This window comes from Photinus pyralis, unplaced genomic scaffold (assembly GCF_008802855.1).
Source record: "Photinus pyralis isolate 1611_PpyrPB1 unplaced genomic scaffold, Ppyr1.3 Ppyr1.4_LG5, whole genome shotgun sequence".
Classification (NCBI taxonomy): domain Eukaryota; kingdom Metazoa; phylum Arthropoda; class Insecta; order Coleoptera; family Lampyridae; genus Photinus; species Photinus pyralis.
In genome coordinates this window covers 20,356,043-20,379,314 of record NW_022170596.1, presented here as the reverse complement: position 1 = coordinate 20,379,314, position 23,272 = coordinate 20,356,043, and the positions used below count along the sequence as shown (strand labels likewise).

The 23,272-nt window shown below is 35.9% G+C and overlaps 1 protein-coding gene across 2 annotated transcripts in view; it reads right to left on the bottom strand.

Annotated features, from left to right (window-relative positions):
- Positions 1-23,272, bottom strand: part of LOC116170350 — a 326,971-nt gene that overhangs the window by 101,754 nt on the left and 201,945 nt on the right. The window contains exon 5 of one of the 2 annotated variants that reach the window (XM_031486677.1): positions 16,979-17,005. The gene's annotated coding sequence lies outside the window, so the exon portion shown is untranslated. Of the gene's footprint in view, positions 1-16,978; positions 17,009-23,272 lie in introns of both variants that reach the window. The other variant, XM_031486678.1, reaches the window with a different exon arrangement.

The following is a 23,272-nucleotide window of genomic DNA, read 5'->3' as shown; positions in this document are numbered from 1 at the left end:
ATATAAGCATGAAGAATGAAATGCGGTGTGAACGACACGTCAAAATAAAATAAGACGCTCAAGCCCGAAAAGAAGGTGTCACAAGGCCGAGGAGGATTGAAAGAGAAGAAAGAGAGAGACTACAGTGAACAAAACGTAGTAAGTAAGTAAGTCTCAAGAGAACCGCAAGGATAAAAGTACGGTGCAGAAGGATGACTTAAAAGAGTCGTGAAGGATGCGAAAGAGATAATGAGGAAATTGTAAAAAAACACACATACGGCAAGAAGGAAGTGAAAAGAAGTCGTAAAGAAGGTATCCGGCAGATGTCAAAGGGGCATTTGAGACAAAAAAGCGTGAAAAGGAGCAAAGATGGCATAAACATCAACGTTGTAAAAAAGCACGAAAAATGTGTAAAAGAAAGGGTGGTGTGCTATGTGTGTAAAATTAATTCAAAGTATAGTGGATGTAAAGCAGATGGAAATCAGACGAAAATGGAGCACGAATGAAGAAGTGTGAAAGAGTCGTAAACGAAGCGCCTCGATATGATAAAACACGATGAAGGAATTAAAAGCAGGAAGTGGCACATTTAATGAAGGTGTAAGAAAACAAACGAGATATGAAAGAAACGAAGCAATTTGGCTTGTGACAGAAATGTGAAGAAAAAGACAAGAAAAGGCGCCAAGGGTCGAGAACTGAAGGAAACAGCTGCTGCGTAAGAGTTGTGAGTTGTGACACCTAGAAAAGTAAAGAAACGAAATTAAGTTAGTAGGCGTGAAGAAGACGCGAAGGAAGGCGGCGTTATGGAAGTGTGAAGATTTTTTTAATTAATTAATTAAATAAATTAATTAATTAGTTTTTAAACAAAAAGGAGGCCGTGTGGATAAGGAAGCGCAAATTATCAGGACAAAACGCAAGAATCGGTCGTGAAAAAGGACTAAATAGCAAGGTGAATAGGAAAAAACAGTGCGCCAAGAAGACAAGAAGGAGCCGTCCAGATCTAGATTTTACTAAATCATAATGTAGGCAGTTAAAACGAGTGAAGAAGGCGTGGGAAGTGGAAAATCTGATAAAGTGAGCATGAAGGTAGTGAGGAGTGAGTTAACTATTCGTGAAAAATAATTAATAGTGTAAAAAAGGCAGAAAATAGTCCAATGTAAGACGCTAACGAGGCATCAGTAGATTTATAATGGAATGCATGATGGAGGTGCGAAGGAGAAGGAGAAAAAATTCAGCAAAAGGCAGTGGGTGTGAAAAAAGAGCGAAGAAAAAGCAGAAGTCGTGTCGAAGAAAGTGCCAAGTCTCCGTGAAAACTAGGCTAGAAGAAGAGATGAGCGAAGGGAACCAGAAGAATTGATACGAAAAGACTTGAAACAAATGCAGCGGAAGAGACCTAAAAAAACGAAAACAAAACACGCTCTCAAGAGAAGCAAAAGAGATAATACGAGGTGTAAAGGAAATAGACGCGCAAAAATATACAATGGGAAGCGAAAGAAGCGTGAAGCAGAAAGGAAAGTGGGTGGTGAGAGGCGTCACAGAGAAACCGTGAAGGAGTCGTAAGTACAAAAGCACAAAGGAAGACCTCAGCAGGATCATAGAAATGAGAAAGTTAAAAAGAATTTCTAGAGAATAATAAAGAAAGTATGAAATCCGCGGAAATGAAACGCAAATATACGTCAAGACCGTGTGGAATATAGGTGTGAAAGAGAGACATTCGTAAAGTAAAAAGACAGTGGGCCAGTGGGGGACAGATGCGTAAGAGAAACAGATTCAAAAGAAGAATGCAGTGAAATGGTACGAGGAGAACGTTTGAAGCAAGAAGGAATTACAAACGAAGCGCGAAAAATGTACGGAGAGGGCGCAGAAAACAAACGTGACGGAAAAATGCGAAAAGAGAGCGTATGCGAATGTAGAACGCAAGTAATAGGCAAGAAAGTGACGAAGTGTAATTTATGGACGTGTGAAGGAGATGTGAAGGAAAATAAAAGGACGAGACGTCAAAGACCGAGGCAAAGAAGAGAGATTGTGCGAATCAGCAGGGTAAGAGACAAAAATCAGTCGTGATGAAGGGGTAGGTAGACGAGAAGGGGCCCTTAAGAAGATGTAAAGAGCGACTGATGTAACACAACGAAGGGAGTCAGGAGAAAGGAGGAATGAAGCAGGCGAGAGAAAGAGGGAGAAGGAGGCGAGCAACAGGACGAAAAAGAGATATGAAGAAACAAGGCGAGGAGTAAGCAGCAGGCTCGTATGGTGAAGAAAGGGCTCTTAAAGGAGGTAATACATAGAGAATGGATAAAAGGAAAGGCGCCCAAGAAGGAACTGTGAGGGGGCAAACGAACAAGGCGGAGAATCTTGAAGAAGGCTATTGTGTTACTAGTAAAGATGCGCGGTTTCATCGTAAGCTTTTGAGCTTAATCTGTTTGGCTATTATCAATCCACAACTCAGTTTAAAATCATCAACGTGAGCAACTAGCGCATTTGTAACGGTAGCTTTCAGCAAATAGTACTTTAGATACTCTTTGCTTTTTGGTTCAATTTCTTTCGATTTTCGTCGAATGTAACGTTGAAATTTTGAGATTTCAAAGGGTTTAAGTAGTCTGGGCCCTACAAGAGCATTGTTTATGTTTGCCGGGGCGACACGATAGCGAGAATTTGCTTCATATTCAGTCGTTTTAATTAGAGGTACTTGGTTACAAGTGCGAAGTCGGCACGAGGTCACGCTTAGAACGCAAAAGGTAAGTCATTTCAATTCATACAATGAGGAACATTAAAGTGCAAATTTTTGCTTGTGCTAATCTAACCCAGTGTTTCCAATGATTTGGTAAAAAACTCGTGAACTACAAATAGCTGTATTAATAAAAATGGTGGTTTGCTCGTAACTTTTAAAATACAAGGATACACCAGAAAAGTCAGCGTGCCGAGGCATTTGGCAAATCAGATTCGTGTTACCATTCCAATGTGCACAGTCCGCCACCTATCTGTCCTAATTCATTGTCACTGAGAGAAAGAATGCCGGTCACTGAAGACGCCGGTCTACAATCATGGTTATAATGAATTGTGTACTACTATCAGGTGTTCTGTGACTGGCATTCTCTCCTGGCGAGCATGATACCTGCAAAAGGGCCGTCGAAACATTTATGTATATAGACCTAACCGTGTGTCAAGTAATAATTTTTGCTAAAGAATTTGCGAGTTTACGTAAAATTTTGATTTCAAAAAGTTCAACCCCTCTTACGCAAAATATCGGCTATCAGATTTCCATTGCTCCACACCAAGTAATGGATTTACGCCGAATGGAATGCAATGGTTCTGTTAATTAAAACCGGTAAATAGAGTCGCAGCGTTAGTCTACTCTTTTGTTAATTAAACCAATCCAAAAGTAATTGAAATTAGCAAAATGGCGTCTGTCGCGTTTGGGTCCTTAAAACTGTGAGAATGTGGTGCATTTTGAAAATAATATTAGCAAGTCCATGATAGCCTTTGAAACGTTAACATTCGTAATGAGCAAATATAATTGATATACGTTGCGTCTGGCATAAAGCCGAGAATGGCGCAGAGCGGTTGTACCGCTTTAATTTGTTGGGATTACGGCGAAAATCACTACCCCATAATTTCTGTCCGCGATTTTCACCAAAATTATACTGGCTACCACGAAATTATTATCATAGTATCTATAATAGGATTTCGTAAATAGATGTCCTGCAGTTTTTGTAATGATTTCCTATCAAAATTTGTTCAGTAGATACTTATAGTAGATTAAATAATATAACTGTCGCCGAATTATTCGGGTTAATCGGATTTTGTTGTGAATAAAAACAGGGTTGAGCTTTATTTTAATTATGACGGGCGAATTTTCACCCTTCATATCATACGGATTTCGAGCTTATCTAGAGGAATGAATCTAGTTCGTATCTACGAAGGGCGAGAATGGAGATGATTATCAAAATTGCCATAGTCAACGAAAATATCCATTACCCGTCCATCCATTTCCAACGACATTTGCAAACTCTCCGTGCGATGAAGGTTTTCAACCAAGTACGTTATTTTAAGAAATTCGATAACAACAACTCAAATAGAACAAAGGAGAAGGTATGAATGCCGAATTAAAATGGTTTCACGGCACAATAATGTTGGAAAGGGTCGTATCGTATTTTCAAACGTGAGCTTTACATCGCTTCTTGAGACAAAATCATTATCTGGTATCGGAAAAAATACACGCACTTCATTATGATTTCATTTATTCGGAGTACAAAAATATTGCCTATTACGTGTTCGGCTTTTATGGGCAGTCCATTACAGCTGTCGTTACTCTATAATTGGTCTTGTAAATATTCATTAGCCCACGCTGTATAGCAGCCAAATGTTAGACAGAGCCACCGCAAACAAGGGTTCAAAGGGCAGCGTCTCCAAGAGGGAGTTTTGTTGCAAATTCTAACTGACATAGATTTTCTACGGTACGTGATTGGCGAGTAGAATCGAAAGCTTAACATCACGATAATTTGGTGGTTATTATAGTGTTGGACGCATATACTCGGTATTGGAAAATCCTTTGTACCTCCATTTTGTGCTTATTTTGCCCTATCAAGACAAATTTTGTGCTATTATTTGAGTTATTCGAGCTTCGAGAGTGCATAATGTGCATGCCACCCCTTATGATCGTACGTGTAGATTACAGAAGGATGTTTCTATAAAAGGTGAGTTTACAGTAGATTCATCCCATCTTAATAATGACAATGATTCACTTCATTTAATTAACTCCTTTCCTTATTGAAATACCAACCCCTTCGCTCCTTCATTACAAGTGTTAAAAAATTAAGTTTATTTTTTTGTCAAAATCAAATTTTATCTCCGGTCATTGCGATAAGAAGTTTCGTAATCGCTGCGTTGGCTAATTAGGTTTTTAGATAAGCGAATTCAGGGTTCGAAGATGCAGTTCGAAGTGAAACGGAAAGGGATCTTGTTTTACATAGCAGAAGAAGACGTGGACCGGGGCGTTTTTGATGGTAGACATTACCCGTTGGTTTTTTTGTGGACGTTGAAACGAAGCCGCTTATTATTTTGATGATTGACAGTTTTGTCGTACTTGAGCATATTTTGTTACAAGACAACTTTCTTGCTTGTTGTAAAGTATTGTAGAAGAAATTTAGTTGAGTGTTGTGTTTAATCGAGCCCAAATTACGACCTAGATAAAGAGTTCGCACGCTGAATTGATCTGTTGATACCCAAAGATAGGCGTCTAAGTAAAAATCTCGGTAAAAATAAAAATATAATATAAAATAATTCTTTGGAATTGTGCAGTTGATCAAGGGCACTGAGCTTTCTCAAATTTGGTAAAAGTAAAGTCTTTTCCAGATTTCTCGTAATAGCGGTTGCTGGACGTACCCTAAAAATTGTAATTATTTCTTCAAAGATTTTGTTAGTACTTTGTCGTTACTAATGTTTATATAATTTGTTTAAGAAAGCCTACATTCAGTACAGTCATGCCCTTTGGAGAGACGTAACTTCTGCGGTGCGTTAAATATTTTTTTTACTTTGATTGATTATTTTCAAACCCTACATATGCGAATTAATGTACCCCTAAACTGCTCATTATATAGTTAATTAATTTTCGAGAAATTTCACCCATATTCGGTTCAGTCACGTCCTTTCGATCTTTGAGTGGACATGACAACTGATTTTTAAATGTTATTTCCAATACTCTTAGACATTCTTGAGTAATTTTTCAAGATTCTCAAAAGTTTTTTCAAAATTTCTTCTGGTATTCCTCAAACCTCTCAAAAAATTTTCAACTATCACATTCAACGATTTATCAGAAATGTTTATTTAACTTTTTATTTAACATTTTTTCAGAGCTTGGTCATAGTATAGGAGATCTAGGGCAGGTTATCAAAATAGTAAAAAAATTGATCGTAGGAAATACTCGAGCGCGTCAGATTAAAGTTAAGGTGGATTGACTACGTTTAAGTGTACATTTCAATAGCCTGGCGATTTGAGCGTGTCGTAATAGAGTAAGAAGGCCACAAAACTGCAAAAAAATAAGTACCTTGACATTCCTGAGCGTCTTGAAAATTTTTTGTTTTGAAAAAAGTATTCAAGCATAACAGAAGGCTGCTGATTTCCAGACTCCAAAGTAGAACAAATCGTCGATAAAGTTCAGTGAGTTCATCAATTGAAGCACGTCAGTTCAAATCGTCAGTCTTTTAAATGGCAGCTTCTTTGGGGTTTACTTAACATCCCCTCTAAATATCTAACGCGCTCGAATAAATCCTCTTTTCTACCCTTTCGCATAGCCTACCCCATCACGCAAACCGGCAGTATTTTTCCGTGACTATTTTTGTAGATTTTTGAAAAAGTGTGGACGGGCGTCCAACTGGTGGAAGGATGTACATCGTATAACTTTTTTTCTAATTTACAAAGTTCAATAGGGAATCCCCATTTAGAATTGTGGGCTCCCCTGCTATCAGAGATCTAAGAAAAATGTTCCCACTTCTTCACAAATTTAACCGAAATAATTTTTGGAAGATTTTGAAAGCTTATAAACGATGTTCTCTTAAAGATTCATCAGATTTTGGAGCTTGTAGACAGCTTGGACTACTGTATTTCAATACTCGATTGTAATCAAAATCTTTTTACAACTAAGACCCTTTTCTTCAGATATTCTTCACAAACCCTTATAGGATATTTCAGATATTTGGAAGTTATTAGAAGTTGTTAAAGAACTGTTCAGGAACGCTTCTAAAAGTTCTTCAGAATATCTTTTCTACATTCTTTAAGAGAATATTTTTAGACATTCTTGAGATGGACTCCTGACAAACGCTGTTTGAGTTTGAGGATTATTCAGAGACTTTTTCAGAGATTTTTTTAACTTTTTTTATTAAATGTTTTGCTTACAAATTGTTGGCGGATTCTTTACATATTTATCATATACCTACTCTTAAAAGGGAGTTCAAGGATATTTTGACGACTCGTCAGAGGTTCAGACATTCATTCCAAATTTTATGTAAAATTTTATTGATTGAATATTATTCAAATATTTTTCACAAAGATTTTTGAGATAATTTATCAAGGTTTTTAGAGGTTTTAGAAGTTTCTCGTGTGGTGAATTTTGCTTTGCGCGGATAATTAATGTGCCATTTTTTAGGACCAGTTAAATCTACACTAATAACAGATAAGGCATTATATATATACGCATAATTGGAAGCGCAAGTTTAAGACACCGAAAGAATTACTGCCTGAGCAGCGTTACAAATTGGTTTTCCCGGAAAATTATATTATAAGGATATCGCTCCTAGAAAAAGAAATGTGATGGTGTGAAGATAGAAGAACACAGATTTACTATCGTCCTTTTGCCTTCAAAAAAAGAGAGAGATAATAAAATAATAAAAAATAAAATCAAAAACTTTAAACCCTAAAATTAATTATTTCCAGTGTTACTAAAAATTAAAAACCGCCATAGTTTAATTGCATGCGCCATTGGCCAGCTCTCATTGAATTTTGTGGCTCTATGTTAAACGGTTCCGGAGTAAAAAATTAAATAGTGGAGCTGCGCACGGATTTTCCACAAACCGTAATGTATTTAATGCGCCCGGACTGGCCGGACTGAGTCCTAACGTCACGTGACTTTTTCAAGCATTCCGGCCTGTAAATATCGTAGGTATAGGACATTATTATCAAAAGTTGAACGTTTTTGGAGGAGCTAAAAGATGACAGAAAAATATTTTGTAAATTTTGACCTACAAAAAAACACCCTGTAAGCTATTTTTTTTAAGTTTCATAGTTAGATGTAGATATATTTATTTGACTTTTACTTTACCCAGGATACAAGATTTAAAGCCTGGAACCAAAATTTAAGTAATAATTTTGACAATAAACTGACGCTTGCAAATGCCGAATTATCTTTAAAAGTAATAATAATGACTTTTATTCACATATTATATACAAAAGTAACACCACAAAAATGAAAAATAAGGCATAACGATATATCAAATATATAATAGTGAAAGGGTGAAGTTCAGACTAATTGGTCTCCTCTTCCACTTTACCCCAATATACACTTCATTTTTTTTATGGCGAAATGAGTGATGTTTCTCTTAAATAAAACGGTATACCTGCGTTAGTTAAAAAAATGTGAAAATGAAACTAATAACAATGTAGAAAAAACACAATAAAAAAACTTAAAGTGTTAAAAGAACTGGTTAACATTGGATTTGACTTGTGGTACGAGTTAACCTTATAATAAAAAAGACGTGCAATGACACGTAGAATTAAAAAATGCATTCAAATACAGGAGGTTCCATTTAAAAAAATGTACCATTTTAGCGCCCTACTTCGTGAGCGCACTGCACTCTGTATAATTCCAAATATTTTTAAATTTTCTTCTGCAATATGTTTTCTCTACCTTTTAATTTCATTCGACATCAATAACGCCTAGCCTGATGATATAAATGCATCGAAATTGAGAGGCAGTAAAACTAGTAAAATAATTGTTTCCTTTTAAATTCAAATATTCAGAGGTTTTTACAAACAAAGCAGCAAAAATGTGATCTTCTAAAGTGAACATTTTCACTCTTTCAACCGTACAACCTGACAGGTATTCAAACCCTTCGTGACATATGATCAATAACATCTCAAGAGATATTATTTGGACAGTAGGAGCATAAAATACAGTAAAGCTCCATTCATCCAACACAGTAAGTAGACAAAGTACATAATCCTAAATACCTTGGCTTTGGTTAGAAGCCCTTAAATCATGTTCCACGTTCTTAGCTATTTTAGTTAAATATTTGTTTTATAATTTCGTTTTTATCGTAAAAAGTATTACAACGCTAGCTTCTGTTTAAAGTCAATTTTGAGAAACAAGGCAGTTTACCTGCGCCTCAACTTACTATGCAAAGAGGACCGCATTCATCCACCCCACCTGCCATTTCGCTTAAAGTGATACGAAGGAGGAACGAAAATGTAATTAAATACGTTTATAAAAGGTTTTCGCGCTTCCTCAATAAAATAAGTGTGTACAACGGAGAGAAAGCGTTCAACTACCCTTTGGTTCTTTGACGTAGAAGGCTCTCAAAATAGAGCAAATAAATCTGATAATTGCAATAGTTCAAACTTGTGATCTGAAATCTTATTTAAATAATACCCGACGAAGTATATTAAAGGATTAAACGATATCGTTCTACCTTAACAAACGTAACCATTAAATTAAGTACGGCCGGTCCCTTTAAAAATAACGATCGTCAATGTCGCATCGTAAAATGATGTCAACCCAATTTATCTTAAAGTGTTTTGAAATGGCAATTTGGATAAATACACTGTTACTGAAGGTTTATTTATAATTAAGATTTTTTTAAAGAAAATTTAAGCGATTGCTTTAAAAAGGCTACCAAAAATATAACAAGTACCTACTGTACCTACTGTCTTTCTAAAGATCAAAAGAAATCCTAACACTATTAAGAATTTCTGTAGACTGTTTGGAAATTTTGCTTGGAAAATGACTCCTTGAAAAATACGGAATAATGTACAACATTTATGCAAAGTGTAATGAAATGTAATTACAATAAAGAAATAAAATCTGGATAAAACAGCCTACGATTCTTAATGTGCATTTTTGTGCTACGTTCATTGAATTAATTGAAAAAAAAACAGGGGAATCGACGATATTTCATACTGGACCACCTTTTCCCGTTTGTGTGCCATTAATTTTATTTGTGATATGCATCCCCGCTCTAAAAACATTTTGCTGTATTGGAAAAGGACTTAGTTTGAAATGCTTCTACGTGTTTCCTAAAAGTTTTTGAAAGGTACATAATCTATTACTGACGGCTTTTCGTTCATATTTCAGTATTATCGACGTTCGACTTATTCTTGTTAATGCCCACACTTGAATTTCACAATACTGGGTCCAGTCGTATAAATACAAAACGCTCGCATAGGCCCATTTGCCAGGAAAAGGAAATGAACTGTGTATGTAATTTGATTTAATAAATCCCTGAATAAATCATTGATTTGTCACAGCTTCAGAAATATAAAATGTAAAACGTCAAATGTCATCCGCCTAGGACACATTTATAAGCAATATGAAATAGCGAGAGTTAAGTACCGCATGCATTAAACATTAAGATCAAATAGATTGGAAAATTTCCACCTGAAAGTGTAACGAGAAGCTTAAATGCTCTCATGTATTTTAAAGGATGGTTCCAATAACTTAGGAACTACGTTAAAAGGGATGAATGAATTTGATTAATAATTAACCCTATTTTGGGGTGCGCAATTCCTTGCCAAAAACATTTCTGCTGTATTCCAGTTGATTAAATAAAATGACATTTTTGAGCATAGATACTAAATTAACATTTTCATCAAATTATAGTCAAATAAAATATGTAGAGGGTAGACAGAATTTAAAGTATCCTGAAGATGCCGACGGATTTAACTGAATAATTCAAAGAAATTGACCAATTTTGAAGAACCAGATGAATCCAAAGTGAAGTAAAGTGTGATTTTGAAGAATTTCTGTATTTAATTTCACAATTTGCGTAATTTAAATATTGTGAAAATCCAAAAATCAAATAATCTGATGTCCATGAACTTGGCAGGCCTACTACAGCAGACCATAGTTCTACTTACTCATATCGTTAGTGCTCCGTTAGTGCACGTTAGTGCCGCTGAAGAAATCGTTAGTGCATAAAAGGAAACTTACTATTTTTAAAAAATATTTGTGGGCCTGCTAACTTCATGCCAGCAGACCCATTTGAGAAAATCGATTCAATCTTTGCACTAGTTAAACTAGCAGCGTTAGTGCTCGTTAGGGCCATCAATATAAACGTTAGTGCTCAAAGTGCAACAGCTCAAAACGTCGTAAAAAGGGGTCTGCTAACTTCATGCAGCTGACCCACATTTGTCAAATTGGCTCAGTCCTAATGCAAATTTGAAGCGGCTCGTTAGTGCTCGTTAGTGCTTCACATCGAACGTTAGTGCTGCAAGGGATCCGCGTCAAAAAGGTACCAAACCACCTCAAAATTAAACTTGACTTATTGGGACCTGCCAACTTCACGCCAGTAGACCAACAAGTGAAATCCGTTTGATTTTCTACTTTAATCGACCGGTAAGTATTAGTGCTCGTTAGTGCCGCCAATATAAACGTTAGTGCTCAAAGTGCAACAGCTCAAAACGTTGTAAAAAGGGGTCTGCTAACTCCATGCAGCTGACCCACATTTGTCAAATTGGCCCTGTCCTAATACGAATTTGAAGGGGCTCGTTAGTGCTCGTTAGTGCTGCAAGGGATCCGCGTCAAAAGGGTACCAAACCACCTCAAAATTAAACTTGACTTATTGGGACCTGCCAACTTCACGCCAGTAGACCAACGAGTGAAATCCGTTTGATTTTCTACTTTAATCGACCGGTAAGTATTAGTGCTCGTTAGTGCCGCCAATATAAACGTTAGTGCTCAAAGTGTAACAGCTCAAAAGTTTTAAAAAGGGTCTGCTAATTTCATGCAGTAGACGCACATTTGTCAAATTGGCCCTGTCCTAATGCGAATTTGAAGCGGCTCGTTTATGCTTCACATTCGAACGTTAGTGCTGCAAGGGATCCGCATCAAAAAGGTACCAAACAACCTCAAAATTAAACGTGGCTTATTGGGACCTGCCAATTTCACGCCGGTAGACCAACAAACGAAATCCGTTTAATTTTCTACTTTAATTAATTAATAATAATTAATTTACCTTTATGTTATCACATCTGTGTTTACCATATTTTCCCGAGAACTACCCTACCTAGCATAGGCCTCTTCGGCGCATTTTGCCTTAGGCCTCCTAAAGCCTAGCGGCGGCGCTGAGTGTAAGGTACTAGCATCAGTATATTAAAAAGAAATCATACCAATGTTTTGAACCGCATATTATAAAATGCAAAATATGAAAATAAAAATTGAAACCAGAGCTAATAAAGGCATCACTAATTTAATCGTTATATAGTTTTTCACAAAGCAAACTCATATTTTCAATCTTGAGCTGTTGCGCTTTGAGCACTAACGCTTTTTTTTCGACGCTAACGATCACGAATACTAATAGATCGATTAAAGTAGAAAATTAAACGGATTTCGTTTGTTGGTCTACCGGCGTGAAATTGGCAGGTCCCAATAAGCCACGTTTCATTTTGAGGTGGTTTGGTACCTTTTTGGCGAGGATCTCTTGCAGCACTAACGTTCGAAAGTGAAGCACTAACGAGCCGCTTTAAATTCGCATTAGGACAGGGCCAAATTGACAAATGTGCGTCTGCTGCATGAAATTAGCAGACCCCTTTTTACAACGTTTTGAGCTGTTACACTTTGAGCACTAACGTTTATATTGGCGGCACTAACGAGCACTAATACTTACCGGTCGATTAAAGTAGAAAATCAAACGGATTTCACTCGTTGGTCTACTGGCGTGAAGTTGGCAGGTCCCAATAAGTCAAGTTTAATTTTGAGGTGGTTTGGTACCTTTTTGACGCGGATCCCTTGCAGCACTAACGTTCGCATGTGAAGCACTAACGAGCACTAACGAGCCGCTTCAAATTTGCATTAGGACTGAGCCAATTTGACAAATGTGGGTCAGCTGCATGAAGTTAGCAGACCCCTTTTTACGACGTTTTGAGCTGTTGCACTTTGAGCACTAACGTTTATATTGGCGGCCCTAACGAGCACTAACGCTGCTAGTTTAACTAGTGCAAAGATTGAATCGATTTTCTCAAATGGGTCTGCTGGCATGAAGTTAGCAGGCCCACAAATATTTTTTAAAAATAGTAAGTTTCCTTTTATGCACTAACGATTTCTTCAGCGGCACTAACGTGCACTAACGGAGCACTAACGATATGAGTAAGTAGAACTATGGTCTGCTGTAATAGGCCTGCCAAGTTCATGGACATAATAATCTGAGGTATCGAAAAATCTAAAGGAATAGAATGCAACTGAATAAGTCAAAAAAACATATTTAACCTGAAGTACCTTATGGATCTAAAAAATGTGAAACATCTGAAAGAATTTGAAGACACTAAAAAATTGATTCCTAACTGAAACTGGAGAATGGGAAGGATCTGAAGAAAAAAACTATTTTCAAAAATTCGAAGAATTTGAACCTGGTCAACCGAAATAAACTCAAGAACGAATGTGAAGTATCAAGAAAGTCAAAACGAAGAGACCGAAAAAACGAACGATCGATCCGAGGAAACTAATGAATCTTACAATTCTCAATGTAGAAAATCTCATAGATTCTAAAAAGTGTATAAAAATCGTAAGAATTTTACGCTCGGAAGAATTATGAATTTACTACAATAAAATTTCTTGAAGGACTGAAAAATTCAAAGCAACTTAAAAATCTGGAAAGATTAGAAAGATCTAAATAGGTAATAATCCAATTTTACGATCGGAAGAAACCGAAGAAGTCGTAAAATAATAAAAATCTGCAGAATTTCAGCATACACAATCCGAAGAAAACTGAAAAATGGAAAGATTCAAAATCCGAAGATTTTGAACATTCCGACGCATCTGAGATCTGATGAATCTGAACAAACCAAAGAACCGAGTGGATCCGAAGAAACGCAAGAGGAGCAACCAAAAAATTTCAAGAATCAGAGAAAACCTAAAGATCAGAAGAGTACGAATAATCTGAAAACTTCGAAGCATCAGATGAGCTCGTAGGCTCCAGATGAATTGAAAAAAAAAACTAAATAATCTCAAGAGTTTGAATTATGGATCTACTACAATAAAAAAATCTTGAAAGTCTGAAAAATTGAAAGTAACTGAAGAATCTAGAACAATAGAAAGGACCTGAAGATACTGAAGAATCAGAAATATCCAAATAGATAAGCATCGCTAGGTCTTCTAAGAGACAAAAAAATTGAAAAAATCTGGACTCGGAAGAATCTTAAGAACCTGACCTACCCTATATATCTGAAATATTTCGAAAATTTGAAGAAATTTAAGAATGGGAAGGATTAAAAAAATAAAAAATGAAGGATCAGAAAAGACAAGAATCCGAAGAAACGAACGGATTCGAAGACACTAATGGATCTTAAAAATCTTCACAATCTAGAGAATCTTATAGTTCTAAAGAATGTGCAGAATCATAAGAATCGCAAGAAATGTTATGGATTTTATGGATCGATAGCACTCGAAGAACTGGAAAAATTATTATAATAAGTATAAAGTGCGCAGATAAAGTGCATATATGAAAAACAAAAATAGTAAGTTGCACGCAATTATTATTCGTCTTTAGCTTCTTGGTAAATAAGGGAGGAGGAAAGCTCTTTATACATAAACATTTTATGGCTACCTGGCGCACATTTTCCCGTTGTAAGTACCTACCCTTCGCCATACTTCATTTTAAAGATAGTTTTCACATCACAGTAAATCACTAGTTGTATAAAGAACTTGGTCAACAGATTCTGCTGATATCTAGAAGATAACTATCCACGATTGCTGATAATTTACTTTCCGGATAAGAGAGAGGTAGATGAGGTTAGACATAAATGACTTTATAGGACGAGCAATGTCGTAAACACTAGACACTGAACTAGATACCCAGTATCAATAAATTAATTTTGTCTTCCATCCAGAATACACACAATATAAATGTATTGATCAATTGAATACCCTAGAAAGAGAGTGCACAACGTGATATCTAATATAATATACGAGTTGAGAGACGTCATGTCCGTTCTTTCCAACGTTATTCCGTACTCACGTATTTCGATCACCGTCAGGTAAAAATACTTCTAATAAAAGCTTGTCATTTTTGTATCCGGAACTTTTTTCCAGGACAACTGAAAAAGCACGTACTTACGTAGTAAGCGTCAGAATTCCAGATTTTCCTTGAAAAGAATAATAATATCACGCAAAATCAGATAATCTCATAAAAGATTCACGCAGGAGGTTTTTTTCTCCGATAAAAATATCCGTTCGTATTGCAGGAGATCTCAAAAACAAAAGACTAAAACCACAAAAGGAAACTCGGATAAATTTATACGAATAATTAAAATTTTAATCGGGAGCTGTGCCGTTGCCAAGCGAAAAGTAATTTCCTCTAAGATTCTTATTTGAATTTGATCAATTCAAATTATGAAAATTTATATTACACGATTTTCATTACGAAGAGATAAAGTTTCTATTTGAACAAAGTTACTCGGTACGTTACCAATAATGGATGCGCGACCTTTGAGATTTTAAACCGATACAGGATCAGTTTCAGTTCCATTTATAACAATATTCGTTTCGTTGTACAAATAATTAAATTTCAATTTAGAAAGTGCGCTTTTTACACTAGAAATAAAATTTGTTCCTCTATTATTGATCACTAATATTGCTATCATTGATAGTTTATGGAAACAAATGCGTGTGGGTTTTTATATAAATGTGAATTGACGTTGTGCCAGATCAAGTCCACGTCAAAATCTGAGCGTGTAAATTAAAATAAAAATGAATCGTCCGGTGTTAATTTAAAATAAATGAAATAGAAGACGTTCAATCCGTTCCAAAAGTTTTTTATAGTGAAAATTCACTGTTAATATTGAGAATTTAATTATGTAACTAAACGTTACAATTGAACCGCGGGGGGAATGAGAGTTTTATGCTTCAGTTTACATCATACAACATTCAGAAATACAATTTTGTAACTTCATTCAATATAAATAAATATCAACGAGCACTTTTAATATCGAAAACCATTTCTCGTATTAAGAACAATTGTAGAAAGCCATTCTGGCCGATAAACTTTCGGAGTATGTCTCCTAAGGGACGTATATGTGGGTAGTGTTGAATTACAGGATCGGCGATGCTCGCAGGTAGAAAAATTTGTCTGTATTTTTAGTAGGGAAACTTTACCCGACTTTAATACAGTAAACATCGATTTTTCTCACCGACACTTATTATAAATAAGGGTGGAGACGTCATGTATGTGTTTTGATTAGTGTTACATAATTCAGAAAAGAGATCTTAGTTTAAAGGTAATGAAAAACTCAGTATGTGGTACATGGGTACAAAGTGACGAGTTCCGTTCAAACAGAAAAGTCAACGGTGTCGCGTCTAGCGACCGTACTCGACTATGATCGATAGGTGAAGCAAAAGTCGCGGATACTGTCGACACTTAGAAGTGCTAAATTGTTCTGTTAATTCCAATCTAAAATTCCCGCACGTCTCCTTTGATAATATTACGGCCATGTTATGATGGGTCACAGGGCAACACGAGCGAGCTTGCGAGCGAGTGGAATAAGTGACCCGATTGAATAAGAGTTATTTGTGTTTTACATAGTTCGTTATGTCATTGCAAATGTCTCCGATTGTTGCATGGATTTCGAAATCTGTGAATTCTTTATTTATTTACCTAGCTATGATGATGCTATCAAACAAACAAACTGCTTGACTGTCAAATAACTGCTAATGTATAAGTACCCACTTTGACGTAATTCTGTATTTTCGACATGAATCATTTTAATGCAAAGGTTGTTTCCCTAGACAACGAAAGAAATATGAAATGTGCATAAGTCAATTGATTTTAAGGAAGAAATTAGGGCAATATCGAAAAAGATTCAAAAATAATTAATAATAAATAAATGATGATGTATGTCTGTTTTTGTAGACATCTGCAAACAGTGATTTTTGAAAGATTATTAAATTTTTCCAAAAATTTAGAAAAAAACATTATGTTTAATAAAAAGAATGCACAATTTTTAGAACAGTCCCTCATTGTAATAAAATATAGTGTTCTATTTACAATACAATATTTGTAGAACACCCTGTATATTTAAAAATATTTTTTAGTTATACACAATAGACTATCAGTTTTTGTAGCATCACGCAGTCAAACGATATCGTACTAATTGGACTCAATTGGACAAATATCTTAGAGGTAAACATTGAGAGGGTTAGTTTTTCGAGGAAAAATTATCCCGAAGCGCATATTTCTGCGACAGTTGAACTTGAGCATTTATGTTTAGTCTAGGAAAAACTAGGGTGACTTCAAACGTTACTTACATCTTTGTAGGTAGTTTTCTTCAAATCCTGCTGAAACAAAAAAAAATGCTATTATTTATTAAGTTTCTGATACACTATATAATTTTTATATTATAAACTCATATATGAGGGTTAATAATAAATGACTGACTGACAGATTTTGTTGGACTCGATATGATATAAAGGCTCAGTTAACTCTACATCGTTTGGGTGTAACAATTGAACTTTTAATACATACCTACCAACTACGAACGTGAACAACAAAGTGCCCTATTTACTACTCGCACGTTAGTAAGGAGGTATTGTATTGAGGTAGAAATACACATTTTCAAGCACCAGTTTTTAACTGTAATGCGGCTATCTGTGTCTACTACTTTAAAATGTTATGGATGTGGTACTCCCGAACGTACTGCAGGCAATTGCCCCAAATGTAAGCCTAAAAGGACTAATGGAAACATTATTTGGTGTAGATTTTAGGCAACAAACTATACCAAGTAATATGTACTTCTTTGGAGTTTTTTGACAATTGCTCACTGTCAAAGGCTCGTAGCTGGAAGCCAATGCGGTTTTTGGAAAATGAAAATGTTGTAGAAAATTTTATGAGCTTTCGATTTAGATTAAAAAAACGTTTTTCTACGACCCGCAATTTTTTATATATATTATGCTAAAAACCGCAAAACTGTACCTTCAACCCCCTCCCCTCCCCCCGGCGGCACCGAAATCGAAACTTTATTACACAATGATCAGGGGACTTTCAACCACACATTCCCGAAAAAATTGGAATTAGGGAGAGAATTTGTAACATAAGACGGCTGGTGCCAATATTAATTAAATAAGGCCGATTCCTCATAGCATAGCAGCGCGGCGTGGAGGTGCAAATGCAGCTCCAAAAAATATTCACATTTTTTTAAATGGTACAGTTCTGTACAGTCTGTTCCGAGGTCTGTTCTATTAGACAGTCGGAACAGTCATAAGTTTCGGCGCCGCTCTTCTAAATAAATACTGCACATTTGACGTATATTTTCGTGTCCGTACCCCTACTATACCTTACAACACTCAATTTTTATTCATTCTCGAAATTTAATTTCTTTTTTTTTTGCTAGAGCCTATGTTCAATTTTGAATGTTAGCTTTGAACCCCCTGTATTTATTTATAATAAAAATGTCGGCACAGCCCACTAAATCTGATTTGTCAAAAATGTTTCCAAAACTTTGCTTTTAAAAAATTAAAGATTTGAACCGCATTGCATTATGTATGGGATGTTCGAGACAGCCCAAGAATATTTGAATTTCAAATTAATTATTTGTAGACCAAAAGAAGCATTTTTCTTGTGACCTGCACGTAGGAATAATTAGAAACTTATGGGCTCCCAGGTTCTCAAACGCCCATCAAATTAATTGTTCTCCCAAAATTCCCCCTCGTGTTTTTTCCACTCTTCTTTAAATTCCTCCGAAATACTCCTCTCAAATTCCTCCAAGCCTTACGCAATTACCCTACAAGCCGCCATTAAATTGTCCTCTTTATTTCTTGAGCTTCTTTTAAATTCTGCTTTAGATCCTCTCAAATTCCCATATCAACTTCTGCCTTAAATTGTCCTCGACTTCTTCCTTTAATTACCCTGATACCCTCTCAAATTCCTCGTAAGCCGCTCTCAAAATCCTCAAATTGTTCTCAATTACAATAACTTTCCTCATGCTTTCCTCGAATTGTTCCCCTTAAATTTGGTCTAAAAGTCATTGTTCTTATCACGTTACTCTTCAAATTTTCATAAAGTTCTTTTCTCAACGAGAATAGTTGTCCTAGTCCAGGAAATTGTAAATTAAACTAACACTAATAATGATTACTCTCAAATGAGAGCTGTTGCTCAACCGCTAGCATAATGCGTTCTCCTCCAACTTTATCACTTTAACATGCTACCCGATAATTGTTTATGTTGTGAAATTAATCTCGAACTTTACTTAGAGTTAGAGACTGGCGCACATAACAAACCGACAGACACGAGGAAAGTTTACAATTACGTATAAAAAAACTTAAGAGAAACGGTTCAAAATAAATGAAGTTGGAGAACTAATGAAATCTTATTCGATTAAACTTTCAAGCAAAAGCCGAAACCACTTAAGCTGCATTTCAGTATTGGCCGAACAAATTGCAAACGTATCGAATGACCCGAATCTGTTCGATAACTCTATCGCGTACCGCAATTAAATTTCAATCGATTTCTACAAACTGCAGCGAAGAAAAGAAAGTGAATTTCGAAACGAACATTTTCCCTTAAACGGCGCGGACAATTGAAAATCGATCTGATTAATAAAATGTGTAAGGGCGTACCAAAAACAATAAAGGGATTAAACGCGAGCAAAGGACTTTTATCGCTGTCGAATAACGAGAGACATTTAGGGAAAGCGTTTCCGGCACATCGTCCCTTAGACTTTTGCTACTCCCAACAGAGTTGTTTATTATGAAGCTAATTAAGGGGACATTAATTTTTAAACTAGCGACATTTAGGCTTCGCAAAGATCCACCAAAACGCGACGCATTGCAGACATATTCCACTTTTGTACGTATTTTGAAACACAATCCAAATGTAATTACATTATTTGACCGTATTTGTGGAAACAATAATTAAATTACAATGAAAATATAACCCATTAGTCAATCGCAGAGGTTGTATATTATAAAATTTCGTAAATTATTACTTGTGCATAAATTACGTGAAATAAATCCTTAATTAAAGGAAAATACATCGTAACAGCTGCACATTTTAGTTGGTGTACTCGATTACTGAATCAGTAATTCGCATCCCAAAGGAATTAACTAAAAGCTCGAAGATACTGTAACGGTAGCGTGTTCCTGAAATTTTAAAATCATAAAAAATTTTCCATTCGTTTCAGGCTTGGCACATTTCCGTTCCCACATTAATAAGCATTTATTTCTAGAGAAAATTTATGTACATTGTAAAATCAACACTGACCACGTTCCGTTTGCGCTGGGCCCCTTTCAGATTTTCGTTCCACACTCCAGTAGGGTTAAAGAGTAACTCGCGCGGACGATTGTAATTCGCTGTTTCCCCGTATGTTAGTGGTATGTCTTTTTCAGATACATCATTCCGATTCCGATTAGAAAATAACTTCTTTTTGTGCCTCCCAAAGTCTCGAGAGATATTGGAAATTCGGAAACTTGCGTGTGTCAGTTTTATGGATTTTAATTTAAAAGAAATTTCTCGGTAAAGTTAGTTTCCTAATTCTCTATAGACAACTTCGACTGCTTTGAAATAAGAAAGTTATTGGGGCACGTTTAAACAAAATGCTTTGATACAAATTTTATAAGTTAATACTTTAAAGTCATGAAAGAAAAAATTTTTCGTCAAATAATACGCAAAGTACTTTCTTGTTACATTTTTTCTTAGAATTTTTTTCTGTTGAGAGATTTTATATTTCAAGGTGCTGTCTAACAAGAAGCCGGCTTTACAATTTCTGTTTGAAAAAACTTTTGTTACATATATTTTGAAATTTCAGTCGGAAAATGATTTCATACTTTTTGTCGTTTCGCTGATTTAGTATGCGTTAAAAATGAGGATTTAATTTATTGTCTCCATAATTAACAAACTCAGATTTCAGATTTTTAATGGTTTTAATGGCTTCTATATGAAATACCCAAGTATCACAAACATTACAACAATAAACGAATGGTTATGTAGAACTGGGTTGGCCCAAAGTATAAACTTTCACTAGTTATTTTATTAGAGGGTGTCAGCCATAACTCTAGTCAAACCTCTAACCCTTCACAAGCAAGTTTGTTTGTTTGGCATGTGTCGTTCGTATTGAAAATGGGACGCGGTGCACGAAATAAAATGGACTACAGTACCTAACACAATATTGTTTCAATGGAAACGAAAGGTTAACCTAAGTTTGCTATTTTGGCGTCTAAGGACCGATTCTACATTGCAGGTATATACCGAGAAAAAGCTATACCTAGAATAAACGTGGATCGTTGGCGTCTTATGAGTCGGCAACCAACCGGTCAGATTAGTCAAAAAGGAATACAACATCTAGTTTTTCCCATTTGCGAAAATGCTCATGGATATTTTTTAATATGATCAATAAAATGTGAAAAGGTCCCTTAATGGTTTTTTTCCTATTCCACTACATACAGTTTTAAAATTCTTGAGGTTTTACCTAGATCCATGGGTAGAACCTTTTGTAAAGAAATATTTCCCATTTCTAAATGGGCTGTTGATAACTATTTTGCCCCTTCAGGGTTATATGGACTTATTTTAATTAATTTGTGAACATCCATATCTGATCGGTATCCCTGTAATCTCTGTTGAGTTATGATCGAGTTTGAAACGAGAATGTTGTTGGAGTCCACTACTTCCTTCTGAATGGGTGGGCGAATTAAGCAACGTACTCGGTTAGAAGCAGATTACGAGTAGAGCGAGACCCTTCAGGCATTAATCAAGTAACTGTATACCGAGCTCTGTGGCTTGGGAGATTTTTCTTTGTTTGATTTTAGGACTGGATGCGAGAATTGACCTCACTTCTTGGCGTCGGCGTTCCGTTTGATTCCAGGTAAGCGTTCCTATATTTTTTCTTACCTATACTTGGCAACACCAGTACGAATTTTTAAGCGAAATGTGGAAAATGGCTATGACATAAGTAATTAGTTTAATCGATCATTATTGACTCGGAATTTGTTCTTGTACACGTTTAGGAAATTCATATAAGAGAATATTTTGTGTCTTAATGTTTTCAATTTTGGAGAAAATTTTAATTGATAACCATAACGCTACATTTGGTCCTTCAAACCGGATAGTGTACATAAGACCCTAATGCTAACACAAGGATTCCGGTCCAGGACCCAAGACGAGATTATGGTAAGCAGCGAATTACCTGATATTTTAGAGGTCCATTACGAAACTACAAAGAACACAGTTCACCAAATCATGATAGCAGACTGCGAGAAAGAGTCACAACAGGAAAATCGCTGTTTAGATGTATGTTTGTATATCTACGAGCTAAACAAGAAGCCAGAAGTAAGCTGCATGGCTTATAGATCAAACAAAAGTCGCTAGGGAAGAAGAACTGTCCATGCAAAGCCCCTTGTTGAGTACGGACGAGGCCGCTCTCACAAACTTCTGAGTAATTGAAGAAGTCAACACTCCAGACGCAGGAAGATGATCTGCCACTGAAAGGAGAAGCGGGGGAATTAGAAAAGGAATACAGGTTCAAGGTTTTCCTGCAAGAGTATGAAGACATATGGTACTTTGAAATGTAGGGGAGGCACCTGCAAAAGACGACATTCCCCGCCATGCGGTGTTAAATGCGGACAGCTCCACCACAGCAATACGAGTGGTGTTGGACGCCTCATTCACTTCCAGTTTAGTGGAGGATCAGAACGAGAAGCTGAAAAAAACCACTTCCCCTAACCAAGTCAACAACACTCTCCAGAACTGATCCTTGCATCGCTTATCTCGCACGTGACATTATTTGTCGAAAAACCAATTATCCGATGACAATTTTTTATCAGTATCTGACCAGATACACCTTTAAACTCACGTAAAAATTTCGATTAAATAACGAAATAAATTAAACGAGCTTTTTACGATCATACGCTCTGATATTAGAAGAGTGAGTTTCCTTTCGAAGGAGTCTTAATCTTAAACTTTTTTAAACACTTGCGAGTGGACAGTTTTCGTTAGTGCTTGCAATGCCCTGAAATTAATTCGAAACCACAAATAATTAATCCGGTGAAAATAAATTGCTTAGTTTGCATAAATCTGAATCCAATGGAACAATTCTGCGGCTGGACGGAAATTGATCACTGAATTTCAATCAAAGTAAAAAATTTTATACACTCGACTATATAATGTTCCATAGAATAATTCATTAAAGGCTGAAGTTGTCGGTAAAAATAATATCCAACTGGTTACAATAAAAGAAGCTAAAATATTTAGCCGTAGGTGAACTCAATCCTGCCAGAAATCCTCGTGTTGTTTCAATTTAGAATTTCAATAGCGGTTAATCTACTAATTGTATAATAATTAGTCGATCAAAGTAGAAATACGGGCTAATTTCACATTTAAATGTTAACGCTATTTTCGTTAATTAAACTGAGCTCAAACGTTGCAACGTGAAGTGTGCTTAATTAAACTCTGCAACGCTCGAGATCGATTTGAGTGATTTTAATCGTAATGGATTACCTTTTAACAAATTTCCGGTTGTTTCGTGCATTTAAGTTCGAATTGCAAGTACTCCGAATTCTCTTGGTGTAAGGAATTTCGTATTCCATTTTCGGTGACCAACCAAACGTACACAA